The sequence below is a fragment of the Artemia sp. Qi Xiang Cuo genome, chromosome 6 (genome assembly GCF_049724085.1).
Source record: "Artemia sp. Qi Xiang Cuo chromosome 6, ASM4972408v1, whole genome shotgun sequence".
NCBI classification, from domain to species: Eukaryota; Metazoa; Arthropoda; class Branchiopoda; order Anostraca; family Artemiidae; genus Artemia; species Artemia sp. Qi Xiang Cuo.
The window spans coordinates 37,563,207-37,585,605 of NC_142799.1; the positions used below are offsets into that span (position 1 = coordinate 37,563,207).

Sequence of the window (22,399 nt, forward strand, 5' to 3'; positions counted from 1 at the left end):
TTTAAAATAAATACAGATTAAGTATCACAGAGATGAACAAAATTTCTGCTCTAATCCTAAAAAAGGGATCAAAATGTAAGGTGAAGTCAGCAGGTAAAACAAACAAGGGAACATCAGGAAAAAAGCGTCAATTCACTAGCGTTAACTTAGCAAAGAGCGAAGTGTCTCCCGTGTGGTATTTTTTGTGATTCTGTATGAATGGGGTCATTATAACTTTAGAGGAAGCTCATCCGATGAAAATGAAAGTTACTAGTAACTAATTAAGGACCAATATTGATTGGGAGCAACAAGCGTATCTCCCGTGTCCTTTTTCACGCAAGACCCACATAGCATCAAATTTCGAGATAGCAAGAGTTGTCCAATGTGAAAATGTCTCTTAATAGTCAAATTTCAAAAATATTCTTCTAGAAATGGCATAACTCATATTAACCCAAGTGGACAAGGGTCCTAAATTAGGAAATTTTGTCATTACCCCCATCCCCAAAAACTGGTTCTAAAGAGGATAGGGATTGATGGTCAAGAGAGCCCCAAGTCTTTGAGCGAAGAAAACCCAAATTTATAGAAAAAATTGCCAATAATTCACCCAAAAGGGCCATTACATTTTTTCCAAGCTTGGAACTTACATTCAGAAGTTCTCAAGCAAAGGTGACTCTAATGCATAAAAATTAGAATGGAGGGACGGACCACCTGAAAAATAAACCCTAAAATTAGCATTTTTTCTTATTTGTCGGAAGCTAACATTTGAAGTCTTTTCCCCCAGGGGACACTGCTGCACAAAAAAAGACAAAAAAGATGGTTGACCTGAAAATCCAGTCCAACATAGCACCATAAACTTTTTCTTTCCAACGACTGTCAAGTTACAGTCGAAGCCCTTGGGCCAAGAGAACCCTAATGACGAAAAATGGCTCGGGATACAGGCCACGTAAACACAGGCCCAAAAAGTTTTATCCAGTCAAAGTGAAACATATCTACAAGTCTTTAGATCAAAAGGACCCCTATACGTAAAGAAAGCTAAAAAAAATTGATTTGGCTAAAAATGAAGCCCGAAAAATACAAAATTCCTATAATAATTTCGGAATTCCTATCCAATATTAAGCTGGTTGAGAAAAAAAGGGTGGAGCAAGTAGTAAAATGGTCAGATTTTAGGTCTGGGTGCAATTTAATCGCTGTCAGTTCTTAAAAAGAACGATAGAACTTTCAATTTCAAGTCAAATAGCCCTCCCCCTCACAAGTTTCACGATCAACCATTCCATACAAGACAACGGGAGAAAATAATACATGTAAGGCATATGGCTGTTTACTAAGGCAGCGCATGAGCGTTGTCCCCTAACTGTAATGTGGACATTGACCTCAATTGTAGGTCAAGTCCAGTATCGTCAAACTCAGGTTGAAAACTAAATTCGATAACTGACAATCTGATTGAAATGTATTGAGTCCAAAATACTTATTTACGTGAATTAACAGCTATCGATTTCAGTTTTGGAATTGGGTTTAAGTTTCGTTCATCATGTAATCTCGAATTTCTTATTTGATTCAAAACCGTAGTAAGCGTATGAACACCACTTAAGAAAATTGAAATGATTTTCAAAAAAAATAAAAAACTTCAATAATCAAATATATAAATCACTTATATGCAAGAAAATTATCCCGAAAATGACATGAAGAAAATAAATCTTAGTTCAGGCGTTTTGTTATAGGAAACTTTCAAAAAATCCGCACACACTTCTAAAAACATAACGATCCCGATAATTTGGCTCTTTGTCGTACTCTCTGTTATTAATATCAGCACTACCTACAAAAGAAAATTAATGACTAAATTTTATCTTTTCTAACCAGATATAATATTGGTATTGAAATTAAGGCTGTTTCTAAATAAGGTTAACTAGGTAGAAAAATATTTTACATTTGCGTTCATTTCTAAAGAACAGAATTAGATCTTTAGTGTACGTTGTCTGATCTATTAAAATGGAGGTAATGTTCTAGATGAGGGTTATTTTGCGGTAAATTTTTACCAAATCATATTATTGACTTATGAATAAAATGAGGTAAATTTTTACCAAATCATATTATTAACTTACAAATAAAGTGAATATACCACTCAATGCCTTTTTTATGCTCTTTCCAAATATAGCCTAATAATCATTTTTGTCAGAAATGAATTTTACCCCCACCCATAGGCTATATACCAATTCAGGGTATATGTTTGCACATTAGGGGGGCAGGGGTAAAGTTTAAACTTACTTCCCATTTACATCAGAAATTAAGTTTGCGCCCCCCCCCTAATGGGCAAATATATACCCTGAATTGGTATGTATAGGGGTGAGGGTAAAATTCATTTCCAACAAAATTATTACTATATTTGAAAAGAGCATAAAAAAAGGCATCAAGCAGTATATTCACTTTATTTTTAAGTCAATAATATGATTTGGTAAAAATTTACCAGAAAGAGCATAAAAAAAGGCATCAAGAGGTATGTTTACTTTATTTGTAAGTCAATAATATGAATAACAAAAAATTTACCTGTAAATTTATATCTCAGTTCATATTATTGACAGTAAAATTCTACTTTAGCTATCTTGGAAAGAGGTTAGGTTAGGAAAATGAAACTTTCAGGGACGAGTCTACAGGCTAAGGTATGTCCCAGGAATGTATTTTTGAAGTACCTACCTCAACTCCTTCTTCCTCTAGAGGGTCCTGACCTTTGATGACCTTTAAACATCTGTGTGTTATAAACCTGAAACCTTGCAAAATAGATCTTCTGCTTAAATGAAGTACAACAAAATTGTTTTCAGCTTCAACTTTGCTCACAACAATTATCATATTTGTAAAGAGCATAAAACAGACATTGAGTGGTATGTTCACTTTATTTGTAAGGCAATAATATGAACTGGAAAAAATTTACCCCTACCTCCACTCCTTCTCCCTCTAGAGGGTCCTGAAATGTGCCTACATGACAGGTCTGTACCTATTAAGATTTTGACAAAACAACATTTTACCTTAGTTTTTAGTTATCAGTTTCTTTTTCTCTGGCTTTAGTTCTGAAAATGTAATTACTATTATTTGAGTAGAACCTTAAGCCATATCAATGTTTTTTTTTTTCAAAACTTGGGATATGTATTTACATGTCTTTAAAACCTTATAAATCGGGAATGTGCAAAGTTGTGAAGCTGAAAACAATTTTGTTGTTCTTCATTTAACCAGAAGATCTATTTTGCAAGGTTTCACTTATGTAACACACAGATTTTAAAAGATCATCAAAGGTCCGGACCCTCTAGAGGGAGAAGGAGTAGAGGTAGGTCCTTCAAATACCTTCCTAGAACATACTTCAGCCTATAGACCCATCCCTGAAAGTTTCATTTTCCTAACCTAACCCCTTTTCAAGATAGCCAAAAGTAGCTAAAGTAGAATTTTACCTTTTTGTATGCTCTTATAATTCAATAATTTCTTCTGGAGGAAATTACATTTTGTCCCTTAAAGGGCTAAAACAGCTCGAAACAGGCCTTAGTAATCAACAATTTAAAAGGATGGTTTTAAATAAAAAACTGGCTAGTGAAAAAAACTTGCCATTTGTAGCTGAGGTAAAATTCTAGACAAGCTAATTTTTGCTAGCTTAGAAATTGCTTTAGTAAAACCAAACATAACCAAATTCATTCAATTTTTTTTGGTATTGTAAATATTTATTGGGAATTCCCATATGGCTCAGAAACTCTTATGTTTTGCAGAGGTACTATATTTTTGAGATATGTAAGAAAATGGATGAGTTGTATACCCATTTCAAAAGTTGAAATAGAACAATACACAACTTTCCATTGGCTAGTCTTGTGCATTAAAATTGTGATTTTGATTTTGTTTGTTTTCTCTTTTCCATAGTTACTGCAGTTTAATTTTGTTTTGTAGTATTGTGTGATTTTTTCATTATTTTTTTCTTTTGTTTTTATAACTCCTTTGAGCATTTACATGTATTTGTATGAAGGGTTGAAATAAAATTATTATTATTATTAGAAAGAAGTTTGGTAGGAAAATGAAACTTTCAGGGATGGATCTACAGACTAAAGTATATCAAGGGAAGGTATTTTGAAGTACCTACAACACATTTTGCATTCAGCTGTGCCATACTTTACCTCCAACCCCTCCCCCCTAATGTGCAGAATTTTAGCCCAAATTATATTTTCAATGCTTTCTGCAACCCATCATTGGTTTTTCTGGTTCTTGTTTTGTCACAGTTGATTCAATTCACAGGTACATGGATTGAAACAAGAGAGATGCATTGGGAAATATATAATTTTGGCTATATTTTTGCACATTTGGGGGAGGGGGTTTTGGAGCAAGAGTGTAGCTCCAGCATTTTTAATAATAGAGGGGGGGAAGAGAGGTCTGCATTTAGAGAGTCAAAGGGCATGGGGATATCCTTCATGGGAAAGCAGTGGTAGTTATAGCCTCTTAGGTTTGCTTTTAATTACAGTCGGCCTAAGCATTGAGAATTATTATTTAAGTATTACAGTAAGTAAATTGTCATTGTTGAAACCTTATGAAGGAAAATTATAACCTCTCTCATTGAACAACAAGAAAATTTTGTTTTGCCTGGGCAGCAGTGATGTGTCCTCTTATTTTTCTTTGTTGCTATTGAGGCACTAGAGAGCTGTTTAAGGACTCATAAAAGCTAATTCTTATAGGCCAGCACAAAGTGCCACATGGTATACTAAAAGTGCAATTTAGGTAGCTTTTTTGAAATGGTAAGTCTGGGCTGGACACATTGACATCATAGACAGCTCATTATAGACTCATTTATAAACTAAGTTTTATATTTAATTATGCTTTATAAATTTGACTTAATAAAGCATTTATAAGGTGCCACATGGCACACAAAAGGTGTACTTTGTGTTGTTTTTCCATTGTGTTAAGATAAAAATAATAAAAAAGGGTCTTGTCCACTTACATTTGAAGTAGCAACAGTATTTTTAATTTAAAACGTTCAAAAAAAGGTGAATTATTGACTTACCTGTTAAGTTTTATTATTAAGAATATCTAGAAAATCTGAACAATTCTTGGCAATATTATGGTAAAAACCTTGTATTTATTAAAACTTGCCAGGGATGTCAATTGGATGGGGAAAATTTACACCTAGAGTTTGAGAATTACCTTCTCCTTTTTTCTTTGTAAAAAAAATCTAAAAAAATAACACAAAAGTTGTTTATGTAAATCAGGGTCTGAATATTTTTTATGTTCAAAATTCCCTTCACCAAGCCAAGTTCAGTCTCCTAGTGCTGCATGGTAAAACTGATAACAATAGATAAAGAGTATGGGGTTGGTACTGCATATATGTGAGCCAAAACTTTCTAAATTGAAAGAAAAATATGCATATATTGCTTGGATTCACTTTATCCTACTGACATTTCATACAGCATGCTGATGCAGATATAAATGTCACTTTTTTTTGCCCAATGTGTCCATTGCAATACTATCCTGTATATCTCCAAGAAACGCTCAGTAAAAACTCCAAGTGTGCCTTGGGGATAAAAGGTTGTCTGACTTAACAAAGCATATCAGAACAATAGAGTGCATTAAAGTAGAGGTGTTTGTAATTTTTAAATGTTGGGATATGACCTGAAATAAAATTCTGTTTGCAGTTAAAGATAATCTATAGTCTACAGTCTTTAACTGTGTAATTAACTCTTACAAATATACAGGAGGGATATACAATTTATTTTCTATTGTGTAGGGGGGTCACATTGTCTTTTTCAATTGTTTTCATTGAAAACACAAAAAGGCTTATGATCTATTATGATCAACTAACGTTGCAACAGTAGAATGTTTACCACCTAGAATGTCTGCAGTAGAGTAGCAACAACAAAAAAAAATACTTGGTAAAAAACGCTGATTTTGTCTTGGGCCTTAAGCCTAGAACACATGTAGTTTTTTTCAGGCACTCCTTTCAGCAGCAGTATGTTTCATGCAAATTTTAATGTCTAAAAACCTACAAGCCAGGTAGGAAAAACCATCAAGGCATTTCCCAAGACACTAGTCAAGTGGAAAACCCCATGTAAAAAAATTATCTTAGTATCCCCTCAAAAATATGTAATTCCCTCAGGACTTTCTCCTAGACGTTAGTCTAATCTTTGCCTATGTAAATTCAAATAACCTTGTCAATGATGTACTTTTGAGGCTCAACAACACTAGTTAGTAGGGCTTGCGCAAGACTTGTTTTGGTTCCAAAAACCTTTTAATCTGACAACAATGGGGTTGGAGGTTAAACAGCAATTGTTTTGGTAGGACTTACACAAGACTTGTTTTGATTCCAAAAACCTTTGCAACCCAAGAACAAAGGTTTTCCCATTACTTGGCCTACACAAGGGTTTGTTTATGTGCAGGGTTTTATGCTTCACTGCATAAAAGCCTTGTGGATTCTACAGGCCTGGTAGGTTTAGCCATTACTCAGCTTACACAAGTTTGTTTATCCTCTTACCAGGTAGTGGACTGGGTAGTTCTTTTGTTTCTCCAGGGTATAATTTTTTTTAAGAACAGTAGTGAAGAAGAGTTCAGAATGATAGCATTGTGAATATAGATTTTTGTTCATAGAAAACATATTTTAGTATTAAATATGAGTGGTTTTACTCTGTTGGATGTTGAAGGTGCTAGCAGTAGTGAAATGAAGCCAAGAGTACCCAATGCTGTAGTAGAAATTACAAGAGGTTGTCAACTTACCCTTGAATAGGATGAAATGTATGCAAGATATTTGATATCATTGAGCAAATTCAAGTTGCAGGAGCAGTCATGTTTCATAGGAAACGTGAATATAATGCATATACATAGACTACGAGATGGATTAAATGCATTGGTGAAATATATTGAAGACAATGATCTTAATCAGTATGTGAAAAAAGAGTGAGATAACCATGTTACTTTTCTCTTTTATAAAATAAAAATGTTTTGAAATCAAAAAATATTTTTTTCTTGTTAGATATTTTTTTGTAGTTTACTGGACCTTTTTCTAGTGAACCAATTGGTGAAGAGAGGGTACTCGTAGCAGAAAAAAAGTCTATAATCAGCAGTGAGACTGTCAGGATTAAAACATGAATAGATTTTAGAAGCAATAAATCATGTGGAATCTCGTTACTTTGGAAAATTGTTTGAATCTAAATGATCAGTTTAAAAAGTTATCAGTGGAAAAGAAAATATTCTCTCAAAGAATGCTTGACAATATCATGAAAGATGAGTCTCTAGCTTTGGAATATTGTATGATGCATATGTGTTGTGGGCCAAATGTAGTTACTCAATTTATTGGCATACTAATCAAGACAAAACAAAATGATATTGTGGATTTGCTCTTGAAAAATCCCTAGACGCTCAAGTTTTCTATGTTGATTGAAGACTATTTGAACGATTTTTCAGTCTCTGTTTTCATGACAATAACAAAAGAAATCAACAATTTAAAAAACTCTGTCCAAACAGTTTTAATGGATTTGAAGTTTGACATCACTCAATTACTCCTCCTCTCTCTGGAAGTAAAAAGAACATTCCGTTTTTGATTGCAACTTAGTTTCTATTTGGCAGTGAGAGAGTCAACAGTGAAAAATGTTCCACACATGTCCACTATGTTTATATACAATGGCCAGCTGGTCATCCTGTGAGAAATGCCCTATTATTGATGACTATGATGAAAAGTGTAGATTATGCAATCCATGTAAATTGCATAGAGAATATGCTGTGCAAGTTACAGACTATGCTCCAATTGTTTTCGAGGTTTTCTCCAGGTTTTCTATGCTCCAATTGTCACTAAGACAGATGTGATCAATAGGGAAATACTTACCCTGGTATGATGTGAAAAATCCTAGAAGTGATTTCAGTTTGTTTCTAAGAGAATAGTATCATCATGGTTTTAAAGTTTTTGGGGAAGAAGAACCTGGTCTACATTTTAATTGCTGGAAACACAAGGGAGTATGATTTCTACATCATTGCTGTGAAGACAATGGCTACTATGATTATAAACCTTTTGATTTTTATTTGGCTGTTACAGAAAGTGATTCTTCATATGAGAATACCTTATGTGACATTGCTCCAAATAAACAAATTGAAGCATGTGAATTTTACAATATAAACCATAATAGTATCATTGACTTTAAAAAGAGATATAATAAAAGTGAAGTTACATTGTATTATAGATAATGTGACCCTGACTTTGCCCACAAAGATCAGTACAAGTTGAATCCCAATAATCTGCTACCACTACTTGTTGTCAATGACCACCTACAAGTAAAAGAAGTAATGCAAAAGGCAAAGACAAAGACTTTTATTGTACATGCATGTTTTTATTAATAAACAAATTCACAAACATTGTTAAAATACTTTATTCTTAGGGCACTGAAATCAATATTAGACAGGTAGGAAAGGGTATTTTCTACTATGTAGTTATTCATTCAAGGATTGTCTACATATGCTGAGAAATTTACTGTAAGTATAGCCACAAAAATAAAATAAAATCAAAAATTAAAATATAGTAGAACATGAAAATCACAGCTTTTGGTTGATAAATCTTGTACTTGCTTCCAATTTCTAATAATAGATTTTCCACTTCGCTCAAGGAAGTTTTTGATATGAGGCGTTTAGAATGAATATGGTAGGCGAATAGGATTGAAAAGTTCAATATCCATCGCTGTTTGAAAGATGCATAGCCAATGACCTGTATTTACATTTGACAGGCTACTATTAACAATGATAATCCTATCGCCGGCGTCATGAGTGTGTTCAAGGAAAGTCTGAGGGTATGCAATTTGTTTTATATTTGGATATGTACAAATCCAAATCGAATACATTGACTATTTGATCTGTGTTCATGGTGCCACGTCTAATAGAAAACTGCCATTTGGGGTGATTTCCCAATAGGTGTCAAATTAATTTAGCGAGATTAATGCTATACTTTCCGTCAATGGATCGGCAAAGTTACACTCTAAACGTAAAGTACCGGTTTGGACAATACTAATATCTTGAGTTTCAGACAAGTTCAATGCAATGATACCATGAGTTTTTGCAGACACTGTATTGATTTCACCATTTTCAAATGGTTGTGAATCTTGATATAGGGATTGCATTGTCAATTCATATAGTGTTCTATGGGATTTATCAAAGTATAAATTGTACGATGGAATTCCATTTACTTTACACACAAGAGAAGAAAGTCCAAACATTTCAAATTTCTTTGGGGAACTTGTCTGTCATCCTATAGCACTAGCACTATTTACAAACGCCAAAGCAAGTTTTGAAGGAATTTCACCATGGATAATTGAAGAGTCGGTGTAGGTACGTGAACCTGTGGCAATATGTCGCTGACTGATGATTGTGTGAGGAGTGAGCAGCTTGATATTATTTCCACTGGCTCTTTTTTTAAATTGCAAAAGCAACAGAACTTATAACCTGTTGTTTTCGTACATGAATTATTGCCGAAATGAGAGAGACTGTTGCAACAGGTGTATTGGCAAGTAACTTTTGTAAGATAAAATTGAACGGGGCAAAATGTAACTTAACAATGGGAGGTAACCATTGGGGTATATTAAATAGAAAATTATCTAAGCTCGTAACATTTGACATGTAATATTAGACTGGCTGAACTTTATATGTTATAAATCAGCCTAGAAAGGAAATTCCTAGATGTATTAATTTAAATCAAAAATACCTTTTTCAGAGTTAAGCTACTATTATCCCGGGTTGCTCCTTATTTTTGAGAGCACTGTCTCTTAACAATATACTTTTCTAGTCGCTTTTCTCTCTTGCTATAATTTTTGTTGTTGTGGAGAGGTGAAACTTATCTATTCCATGTTCAGTGGTATTCAAAAAGAAAAGTTATTGCAAATGCAGCATTAGTTATAAAAATAGGAATTTAACTCCCTCTATCAGGGGTTCTGTCTTACCAATATCAACGAAATTTAGTTTGCCTTGCTTGTTTTAGAGAAGAATTCTCAACCAAGTCACCATTTAAATCTATAGTCCTAGATTGTCAACAGAAGGTTCATTCTAATATATACTTATAGATATAAACGAATTTTATATCTAAATTGAAAGGAATTAATTTTATAAAATTGAAGTGTTTTGAAATAAATTCCATCAGATGTTCTTTATTTTAATTGACATTATTTACATGATTAACATTATTTCCATTAACAATTTTTGCCATTAGCAAGCACCCGCTGCTCTCAGTGGCTCTGAAAGGGGAGAGGGGTCTTGCGGCTCCCCCGGATTTTGATAGTATGTATATGTATATCCGTTAAAACTGCTCGTTTTTTCGTATTTTTGTTGGGAAAATAAAACAAAATTGACAGAAATATTGACAAAACAAAAGTTTTCCCTTAAATTTTGAATTATATATTTTAGCAGACCCCCTCCTAGGTTTTATTTAAAGTGAGGATAGATTGTAATAGCTGTAGTGACAGGTTAATTTCTATTTGACATACTAGGGAATATTCACTGTCTGAAACATGATAAGATAATTATTCCAAATTCGCAGTTAAAATTTTGACAAACTTATCTACTTCCTATACAATATATTATTAAGACTTTTAAAATGTTTTTTAGTTTGTAATAAAGATTTTATAAATAGATAAAATGTTCAAAAATGTACATAAAATGATTTATATAAAAAAAAATTCTTGTGTAAGGTTCAAATTTTAACCAAATGTTGTTTCAGAAAAAGTATAAACAAAGGAGTCGTTTTGTTTTGAGAGTAGTAGAAAAACCCACCACCAATAAAATTGAACAATTTATGAAGAGCTTCTTAATTGAATCTGGCTAACGCAGGTAGTTCTAGTTAGGAGCTAGGAAATATTTCAAATTATCAATACAGGAAAAATATGGAGATGTTGAAGGAATTATTGACGAAGCAGCGTTTAAAATAAGACTTATGGATTAGGTTAAGTACAGGGGTCTTGTCTTTCCTCTCATGCATCATAATTTCTGATCCTCTCAAGTTTTAGTGCAATAAATAAGGTTACGTTTTTAATATACATATGAGGGGGTTTACCCCCTCATATAAGTAATAGTTTCTGTTCATTTAAGCTTCAAAGTTGTTCCTTACTTTCAGGTGAAAAACTTGTTTTTTAATCTCTGATCTTTTTAAATAATGGCAGAAAATCTGGCTCTGTCTCCACGGAAAGGTCCCTCTTCCCCATGGACAATTCAATAGACAATTCAATCCTCGTGAAAATTTACCCCAGACAATTACCCTTAACATCTCCACACGTAAAGTTGAGTAAGCAAGACATAAAAGGAATTCTGGAAAATTCCGCTAGTGTAAAGTTTCCCCTGTAAAATTTACCTTTGGAAACTTCCCTCCTCATGGAAAATTCTCCCCGCGTAAAATCCCTCCAGTAGAAAATTTGTCCCCACCCCACCCAAAAAATGTATGCATACTTCCCACTTCCCAATAACAAATACTATACATAGGCAATGGGAAAATTTTAAAACTTGAAGACCTTTCTCCAGGGGCTAGGAGGGGTTATGATATCTCCAAACATAATAATTATTAGGCTTTTCAACTATGGCGAACAATCCTAAAAAAGGCTTATGCCAGAATTGCCATCTCACTCACTTTCTACAATTAGCGTATGGCTTGATGTCCATCCTTCATTCCTAAGGGATAGAACTAAGGGATGTAAGATTGGATTGACGCGTGAGGAACAATGTCCACTGGACTTGTTGCAGAATCTGGGACTGAATTTGCTTGGACTCACAGGCGAACAAGTTAAACCTAAGCCTAATAGGCTTGGCTCTTTTTGGTTTAGAGGTGCAATATCGTGTCATAGGTTTGACACATGACCAACAAGTCCCCTGGACTCGCAGGCGAATGGTAAAACCTATAGTTTTCCAAGTGTTTGGTCAAATGGCATGAGTAAGTATGACTCTTATTGGACAAATACTTGTGTGTTACCATTTTGAAAGGCCCGCCCGCCTAGAGTTTCAGGCAAGTGGACCAAGAATTTAAAATTGAAATAGGACTGTTAACGTTAGATTGCCTGGGCTGAGAAGCAAACGAGGCACACTGGCCTATGGTTTTAGGTAGGTTGACCAAGAATTTAGAATTGACATACGAACAAGTTTTCCAAGTGTTTTATGAACCTAAATAGGATCAACCCTTCAAAAATTGTTTAAGATGTTGTGTCTTCAGAAATTATTCCTCATAAAATATATATTTGTAATTCGTGGGTCAATTAATGATATGTTAAGGAAACTTAAAAGTCAATTTGAAATTTTCTTCAAGTACAAAAAAAATACGGTAAAAAATCTAAGTTAACAATTTGAAGTTTGCTATTATGCGATGCAAAATATTTGTCATAGAATTTTTTTTTAATGGTAAAATGTTATACAAAACTTGGCATGAAAAGTCTAAAAGTTTTCTGTTTGCCATTGACGGACTTTCTGTTTTCCCATATTAGACCATTCAAGATCGAAGTCTTGTAGAAAAATCAGTCTCTTTTTTGCTGGAACTATTTTATTTAATTATAAAATTGGCATTGTTGTTGAGTAAAAAGGTTTCTCCTATCGAAGGCTAAAGAATAAATTAAACATATATTCATTAATATTATAAAATATAAAAAATCCCAATTAAAGTAAAGAGCAACACTATAACTTCAAAACGAACATTAATTATTCCCTAAATGAAAGGGCTTGTTCTCTCCTCAGCCCCCTCCCCCACCCTATGCACTAAACTTGGGATTACCGTCCAATTCTTTAAGACTGGCTTCTCAAACACACGGGCCGCTGATTTGGACAAGACGTGTTTTTGAAACGTAAAATAAAAAAAGAAATTTTGTTTCAACTGAAAGTAAGGAGCAACATTAAAACTTAAAACGGACAGAAATTATTACGTTTATTAAGAGGGTTGGCCTCTCCACAACACCTCACTCTTTACGCTAAAGTTTTTCAGTACTTTGAAAAAAACACCTTCTTGTCCTAATTAAACGGCCCGTGTGTTTCAGGAGTCATTCTTACAGAATTGGGACAAAATGCAAACTTTAGCGTAAAGAGCAAGGTGCTGAGGAGGGGGCAAACCTCTTCATAAACGTAATAATATCTGTTCGTTTCAAGTTTTAATGTTGCTCCTTACTTTCAGTTGAAAAAAACTTGCCAGAAAAATAATGCCCCACCTCCACGGAGAAACCTCCTCCCTACCGGAAAATCCTCTAGACAATTCATTCCTGGTGAAAATTTAACCAGGACAATTACTCTTAACAACTCCGCGCGTAAAATTGAGACGGAAAATAGAAAGCAAGACATATAAAAAAAATTTAGTATAAAAATTCTGACAAATTCCCCCATTGTATAATATAATTTCCCCTGGCAAGTTCACTCCTTGGAAACTTCCCTCTCCATGGAAACTTCCTCGATGGAAAAACACCCAGCAAAAAATTTGCCCCCCCCCACCAAAGATGCATGCATACATCCCAATAACAAATACTATGCGTAAACAATGGGCAAATCTTATAACATAGACATTTCCCCTGGGGCTGTGGGGTGGGATCATGTTATACCCAAAGGCATAGTTATTAGGCCTTTCTACTATGATGAACAAAATTGTTATCTCAAAATTTTGATCGGACGATTTCGGGAAAAAGGGGCGGGGGCGGGGGGCTAATCTCCATCCATTGTTTTTTGGTCACTTAAAAAGGGCACTAGAACTTTTAATTTCTGTTTGAACGAGCCCTCTCCTAATATTCTAGGGCCACTTGGTCGATACTATCACCTCTGGAAAAAACAAATAAACACGCATCCGTGACCTTTTTTCTAGGAAAAAAATAAATAAAAAATTCCACATTTTTGCAGATAGGAGCTTTAAACCCGTTTATTAGGGTTCTCTGATATGCTGGATCTGATGATGTGATTTTTATTAAGATCACTTGAGTTTTAGGGGGCTCCCCCCTTTTTCGAAAATCAGGCAAATTTTCTCAGGTCCGTAACCTCTGATGGTAAGACTAAACTCAATGAAATTTATATATTTGAAATCAGCATAAAAAGTTAATTCTTTTGATATATCTATTGTTATCAAAATTCCGTTTTTTAGATTTTCGGTCACTATTGAGCCGGGTCGCTCCTTACTTACAAATCGTTACCACGAACTGTTTGATTATAAAACTTTATCATAAAGAGTCCAGGGTAGGGGTAGCGTTACTTATACAAGGAACAACTATTGTTCATTTTATATTCTAATGTCCGTACTGTAAACAAAAATTGTTTGATATTCAAAAAAATCGTTTGTAAGGTTTATCAAGAGCAAAATTGGAATTTCAACAGCTTAAATTGAATATTAGAGACCATTTTGGAATTCCATTATCATTATTGAATATCCAATCTGTTGAGAAACAAAAATGTTGGTTTCCCATATCCGAATTGAATTTTCATACACAACATGTTGGATTTCCATCCTTTTGTTGGATTTCCATTATTATCGTTGTTCATATTGCTTTAGCCTACGATCTTGTTGAGCAATAAACTAGTTAAATGTTCCAACAGCTGCCGGGAATAGCCATCAATGATCAGTTTCAGATATAAGCCTGAAACAGGTCCTTCTCCTGCTCATAGCCAGACTTTTCCACTCATCATAAGGTTTAGGGGGATCGTCGGTTTCCAGTGAAACCCAAGTATTCATACTACAGAAATAATCCCGTAAAGTATGATACAGGGTTGCCACCCTGACCTGAAAGAATTTACTAAATCGGAGAGGAAAAATTTACTAGATTGCATCTGTTTTTACTAAATGCTCAAAATATTTTTTTGCGCGTGCGGCTACGCCGCACGCGCACCGTCAAGCATCGATTTTTACTATAGGAGGATAATCAATACGATTTTCATAATCTTTTTTTCCTTTTCTCTTCTTTTTTCTTTTTCCCTTTTCTCTTTTTTTTTTCTCTTTTCGAATCTCAAGCAATTTTATTGGGGGGGGGGGAAAGAGGGGTCCGTATCTGGATAGTCAAAACGCATGGGATGTATAATATTTTTCTCTCCACATTATTGGGGGAGGGGCAACCACCCCCCCTTGCCAACCCTAAACGACGCCCCTGTACATATATATATATATATATATATATATATATATATATATATATATATATATATATACATATATATATATATATATATATATATATATATATATATATATATATATATATATATATATATATATATATATATATATATATATATATATATATATATATATATATATATATATATATATATATAATGTTTTATTTCTACTTACTTTTAATTTCTCTCAGCTGGCTCCTTTTTCCTCAATAAAAAGTTTGAAACTGAGGAGATTCACCTAATCACCTTGGATGGTTGGCTTTTGTTTTGATTCCAATAGATTCCCAATCATTACAAATCTAAGCGTCATTATAGCTTCATTTTTAGTTGGTAAGATTTGATACACAGAAAGCTGATTTTGTCGACCTTTAGACGCCGGCTGACTGACCGTATTTCAAACAATAGGCTATACGAAAAATGTGGTTCAATACCGCTTTCTAGGTCTATAATGAAAGAAAGGTTGAGGTGGTTAGGGCACGTTGTGCGGATGAAGAATGACAAATTACCGAAGATTGTTATTTTCGGCCAACCGTATTGGAATAAATGGAAAGCAGGTCGTCCCGTCTAGGGTGGGAGGACGTCATAAAGAAAGATTTAAAGGAAATGGGACCTTCGTGGGCAGGTGTAAAAAGGGAGGCTTTGAATAGATTGGGGTGGAGGAGGAGCGTGCGTAGCTGTGTTGGCCTCAGGCGGCTTGGTGCTGTGATGAGTTGTTAGTAGTAGTAGTAGTAGTATAACAAGTCCGACCTTGTGTTTATTTAGAAAAGGCCAAAAAAGATTGTTTCTCTTTTATTAGTACACTGTAACTATTCCATAAGCCATTACTGATTAAAAAATCCATATGATATTCTTCCATTGCTCCAAAATATTAATTGTAAGCTAACAATGTTCGTACATAAATTTATGCATGTTCATAAGAACATTTGCACACAAATTCACTTTAAATGACACCATAGTCAAATTTTGATTAATATAACCTATTTGCGTCATAAATTACATTTTTTCTACTGAAAAGTGCATAAATTTTAATAGTTTCAATAATTTTTTGGAATTCAATAAGCAAGTCACAATTTCAACAGAAAAATTGGATTTTTTTGACTTGTTTGAATTCGAGCAAAACATTTTGTTGGAAATCAATTTTTTTTTTACAGTGCGTCTTAGCTTTCATTAAAAAACTTGCTTGTATAATTTCATCTTTGTTCGTTTTGCAATACCGTACCCATGTTTGCTCAAAATGCAGGGAAGTCTACCATCCTTTCAAACTTAATTATTAAAAATTGAAAAAGAACTTGTAAACCCTGGCATTCGGCATGCGACAAGATTGTATTTATGTGGTTTTCGACTTACGTATTAGCATAAAAATCGTGTTATTCTTTAGTTTTAAGTCACGGGATAGTAAATCAGCAATTTCAGTTGAATTTAGAAATTCTGGCGTGAACTCAATTCCTCCTTACTGTATATACTTCACAGAATCATAAATTTTATCAGATTTGTATTCTCTTTGGAGGTGATCGACAATCTCAGTATTAATTTTATTTAATCCTTTTTTGAGTGGTGCTAAAATAATGTGTTCCTTCATTCCATTATAATTTTGATTACTTTTCAATGCGTCCTATTTGATCAATCATGCTGGTTGTCGCATGTATTTTCTCCATACGGGATTTGAACGAGTGATCTTATTCTGTTAAATTCTGAGGAGGAAAATAAATTTATGATCAGATGACTGAGAATGAATAGTGTGGAAAAAATGTTTTTTTTTTTACATGTCAGGAATGGATTTTTTTTTAATATGGGGCACGAAATAAGGGTCGCAGTTTTGTCAGAGCCAGTACGTGTAGGCTATAGCCATTGTTGTGCCAATAAATTGTGTCTGACATTTCAATACTTTTAAGAGGATTGCCAAAAACAGTTTTTCAAGCTGGTGTCAAAGGGTGAATCAACAGGACAATGAATGTCCAATCACCTTTTGATCTTTTTTATCTGTTTCAGCGTGCTGACCTTTCATAAAAGCTTAGCAAACTGTTTTTCTTTCTAATTTTCTCCTACATTTGAAAACGTCATATACGGCTTTTAGACGTGGCAGCAACGTATTGATTCTACGTTAAAGATATAAGGCTTAAACGTTCATTTTTCAAGGTTAGTAGTGCTGAGCTGAATTTAAAATGGAATTTAAGAACTCAACAACGTAACTTGAAAAGCTGAAAAGAATTAAAGGTATGAAGCTACTTACGAAGTTAAGGTACGAAATTAAGTGTATAAATTGGTTGTGATTGGTGAATAGTCTTTAGGCACCCCGTCATAAGTGATTTTACATCCTTAACAATAGTAGCGTCCGTTTTAAACTGACTAAATTCAGTTTGAAACTGCTCACAAAATTAGTTTATTGTTTATTGTAATCCGTTTGTTGTTTATTCTAATATATACTTATAGATATAAAAGCATTTTATATCTAAATGGAAAGGAATTAGTTTTATAAAATTGAAGTGTTTTGAAATAAATTGCGTCAGATGTTCCTCTTTTTTAATTAACATTATTTTTCATTATTTACGTTATTAACATTATTTCCATTAACAATTTTTTGCCATTAGCAAGCACCTGCTGTTCTCAGTGGCTCTAAAAGGGGGAGGGGTCTGGCGGCTCCCCTAGATTCCGGTAGTATGTATTTGTATATCCGTTAAAACTGCTCGTTTTTTTCGTATTTTTGTTTGGAAAATAAACAAAATTGACAGAAATAATGACAAAACAAAAGTTTGCCCCTAAATTTTGAATTATATATTTTAGTAGACCCCCTCCTAGGTTTTTAATTAAAATGAGTATAGATAGCAATATCTGCAGTGGCAGGTTAGTTTCTATTTCACTTACCAGAGGATATTCACTAAGTCTCAAACATGATAAGAAAATTATTCCGAATTTGCAGTTAAAATTTTGACAAATTTATTTAGTTGCTATACAATATATTATTAAGACTTGTAGAATATTTTTAAGTTTGTAATAAAGATTTTATAAATAAATTAAATGTTTAGTAATGTACTTAAAATGATTTATATAAAAAAAATAAATTCTTGTGTAAGGTTCAAATTTTAACCAAATGTTGTTTCACAGAAAAACTATAAACAAAGGAGTCGTTTTGTTGAGAGTAGAAGAAAAACCCTCCAGCCATAAATGTTAACAATTGCTGAATACCTTTTTAATTGAATCTGGCTAACACCGGTAATTGCAAGTAATGAGCCCGGAAATACTTCAAATTATGTGGCAAGACATAAAGGAATTCTGGAAAATGCCCCGAGTGTAAAATTTTCCTTAAAAAATTCACCCTTGGAAACTTCCCTCTTCATGGAAAATTCTCCCCGCGTAAAATCCCTTCAACAGAAAATTTGTCCCCGCCCCACCCGAAAAATGTATGCATACTTGACGAAATCGATATGAGTTCCAAATAGGGATAGGTCCTTTTATTAGACAGTGAAACAAAAATATAAAACGAAGACTAAAAATATTTTGATGACACAGTCGGTCATCATCATCAGTAGAGTTACTAACATATCTAAATTAAAACGAACAGTATTTATGCTAAACGAAATAATCACTTCAGGGTCAAAGCAAGTTACCGGTCCATTGACTTAAAAAAATCACTAACTGTTCTTGAGTTTTGTAATACTGCGTTGAATAAAGGTGGTACAATTTTCTTCAAAATTGTAGGTCAAAGCAGGTTACCGGTTCATTGACTTAAAAAGTTCACTAACTGTTCTTGAATTCTGTAATACTGCGTTGAACATTCTTTTAATTAAAAATGAAATAATGCTGAATTTATAGGTGCTAAATTTATCATTTTATTCTTCTAATAGCAAATGAAATATTGCTGATTCTAAAGTTGGTCTGCCTTCCCCATCCCATATATACGACGTTAGTATTTTTTTTCCATGACCACACTGCCTTTTCTATGACGAAATCAATAAGAGTTCCAAATAGGGATAGGTCCTTTTATTAGACAGTGAAACAAAAATATAAAACAGACTCTAAATATTTTGATGACACAACTGGTCATCATCATCAGTGTTACTAAGCTACTAACATATCTAAATTAAAACAAACTGTATTTATACTAAACGAAATAATCACTTCAAGGTCAAAGCGTCACTATAAATTCTATAAATTTAGCACCTATAAATTCAGCATTATTTGATTTTTAATTAGAAGAATGTTCAACGCAGTATTACAGAATCCAAGAACAATTAGTGAAATTTCTAAGTCAATGAACCGGTAACCTGCTTTGACCTACAATTTTGAAGAAAATTGTACCACCTTTTTGTTCGCCTGTGATTCCAAGCAAATTTATTCCCAGATTTTGCATACAAGTCCAGTGGACATTGTTCGTCACGCGTCAATCCAATCTTTCATCCCTTAGGAATGAAGTATGGACGGGGGGACATCAAGCCATACGCTAATTGTAGGAAAAGCCAAGAAAGACAGTCTGAGTGAGTGAGATGGCAAATCTGGCATAAGCCCTTTCTAGGATTGTTCACCATAGTTGAAAAGCCAAATAATTATGATCTTTGGAGATATCGTAACCCCTCCCAGCCCCTAGAGAAAGGTCTTCAAGTTCTAAAATTTGCCCATTCCTTATGTACAGTATTTGTTATTGGTAAGTATGCATACATCTTTCGGATGAGGCGGGGACAAATTTTCTGTTGGAAATTTTTTTCGCGGGGAGAATTTTCCATGAGGAGGGAAATTTCGAAGGGTGAATTTTTTAGGGTAAATTTTCCAGAATTCCTTTAATGTCTTGCTTACTCAATTTTATGTGTGGAGATGTTAAAAGCCAAATAATTATGATCTTTGGAGATATCGTAACCCCTCCCAGCCCCTAGAGAAAGGTCTTCAAGTTCTAAAATTTGCCCATTCCTTATGTACAGTATTTGTTATTGGTAAGTATGCATACATCTTTCGGATGGGGCGGGGACAAATTTTCTGTTGGAAATTTTTTTGCGGGGAGAATTTTCCATGAGGAGGGAAATTTCGAAGGGTGAATTTTTTAGGGGAAATTTTCCAGAATTCCTTTAATGTCTTGCTTACTCAATTTTATGTGTGGAGAAAAAATCATTATTTGATTTTTAATTAGAAGAATGTTCAACGCAGTATTACAGAATCCAAGAACAGTTAGTGAACTTTCTAAGTTAATGAACCGGTAACCTGCTTTGACCTACAATTTTGAAGAAAATTGTACCACCTTTTTGTTCGCCTGTGATTCCAAGCAAATTTATTCCCAGATTTTGCATACAAGTCCAGTGGACATTGTTCGTCACGCGTCAATCCAATCTTTCATCCCTTAGGAATGAAGTATGGACGGGTGGACATCAAGCCATACGCTAATTGTAGGAAAAGCCAAGAAAGACAGTCTGAGTGAGTGAGATGGCAAATCTGGCATAAGCCCTTTCTAGGATTGTTCACCATAGTTGAAAAGCCAAATAATTATGATCTTTGGAGATATCGTAACCCCTCCCAGCCCCTAGAGAAAGGTCTTCAAGTTCTAAAATTTGCCCATTCCTTATGTACAGTATTTGTTATTGGTAAGTATGCATACATCTTTCGGATGAGGCGGGGACAAATTTTCTGTTGGAAATTTTTTTCGCGGGGAGAATTTTCCATGAGGAGGGAAATTTCGAAGGGTGAATTTTTTAGGGTAAATTTTCCAGAAGTCCTTTAATGTCTTGCTTACTCTATTTTATGTGTGGAGATGTTAAAAGCCAAATAATTATGATCTTTGGAGATATCGTAACCCCTCCCAGCCCCTAGAGAAAGGTCTTCAAGTTCTAAAATTTGCCCATTCCTTATGTACAGTATTTGTTATTGGTAAGTATGCATACATCTTTCGGATGGGGCGGGGACAAATTTTCTGTTGGAAATTTTTTGCGGGGAGAATTTTCCATGAGGAGGGAAATTTCGAAGGGTGAATTTTTTAGGGGAAATTTTCCAGAATTCCTTTAATGTCTTGCTTACTCAATTTTATGTGTGGAGAAAAAATCATTATTTGATTTTTAATTAGAAGAATGTTCAACGCAGTATTACAGAATCCAAGAACAGTTAGTGAACTTTCTAAGTTAATGAACCGGTAACCTGCTTTGACCTACAATTTTGAAGAAAATTGTACCACCTTTTTGTTCGCCTGTGATTCCAAGCAAATTTATTCCCAGATTTTGCATACAAGTCCAGTGGACATTGTTCGTCACGCGTCAATCCAATCTTTCATCCCTTAGGAATGAAGTATGGACGGGTGGACATCAAGCCATACGCTAATTGTAGAAAAAGCCAAGAAAGACAGTCTGAGTGAGTGAAATGGCAAATCTGGCATAAGCCCTTTCTAGGATTGTTCACCATAGTTGAAAAGCCAAATAATTATGATCTTTGGAGATATCGTAACCCCTCCCAGCCCCTAGAGAAAGGTCTTCAAGTTCTAAAATTTGCCCATTCCTTATGTACAGTATTTGTTATTGGTAAGTATGCATACATCTTTCGGATGGGGCGGGGACAAATTTTCTGTTGGAAATTTTTTTGCGGGGAGAATTTTCCATGAGGAGGGAAATTTCGAAGGGTGAATTTTTTAGGGTAAATTTTCCAGAATTCCTTTAATGTCTTGCTTACTCAATTTTATGTGTGGAGATGTTAAAAGCCAAATAATTATGATCTTTGGAGATATCGTAGATAGAAACTAACCTGTCACTGCAGACATTAGGATCTATCCTCATTTTAAATAAAACCTAGGAGGGGGGTCTGCTAAAATATATAATTCAAAATTTAAGGGCCAAACTTTTGTTTTTTCAATATTTCTGTCAATTTTGTTTTATTTTCCAAACAAAAATACGAAAAAAAGAACAGTTTTAACGGATATACAAATACATGCTATTGGAGCCGCAAGACCCTTCCCCCCTTTTAGGGCCACTGAGAGCTTATATAAAAATGTATAAAAATACACACACACACATATATATATATATATATATATATATATATATATATATATATATATATATATATATATATATATATATATATATATATATATATATATATATATATATATATATATATATATATATATAAGTAGAAAGCTATCTTATACTCCGATCCCTCACCCCTGCTTTCACCTACAACTTTTTTACATAATTTATGCATGTTTTTATGTCTGTTTTTGTCAGTGAGAATGAAAAAACAGGATTTTTCTCATTTTTATGGATGTTTTTTTTGGACATTTATGTGTGTTGGTCAATTTATTTGATGTTTTTCATGGATTTCAACATCAATTTATGTCTGTTTTATGGTTTTTGTGAGTGAGAAT

The 22,399-nt window shown here is 33.8% G+C and overlaps 1 protein-coding gene and 1 pseudogene across 3 annotated transcripts in view; one reads left to right on the forward strand and one right to left on the reverse strand.

The window, feature by feature from the left end:
* Positions 1-1,818: 1,818 nt before the first annotated feature.
* LOC148951190 (prefoldin subunit 2-like) overlaps positions 1,819-22,399 on the forward strand; it is a 77,502-nt gene continuing 56,921 nt past the window's right edge. Inside the window, exon 1 of one of the 3 annotated variants that reach the window (XM_089090174.1) lies at positions 1,819-1,886. The gene's annotated coding sequence lies outside the window, so the exon portion shown is untranslated. Of the gene's footprint in view, positions 1,887-17,205; positions 17,284-22,399 lie in introns of those variants that run through there. The other 2 variants (XM_089090176.1, XM_089090175.1) reach the window with 2 other exon arrangements.
* LOC148951191 (small nucleolar RNA U3) lies at positions 14,473-14,661 on the reverse strand (annotated as a pseudogene).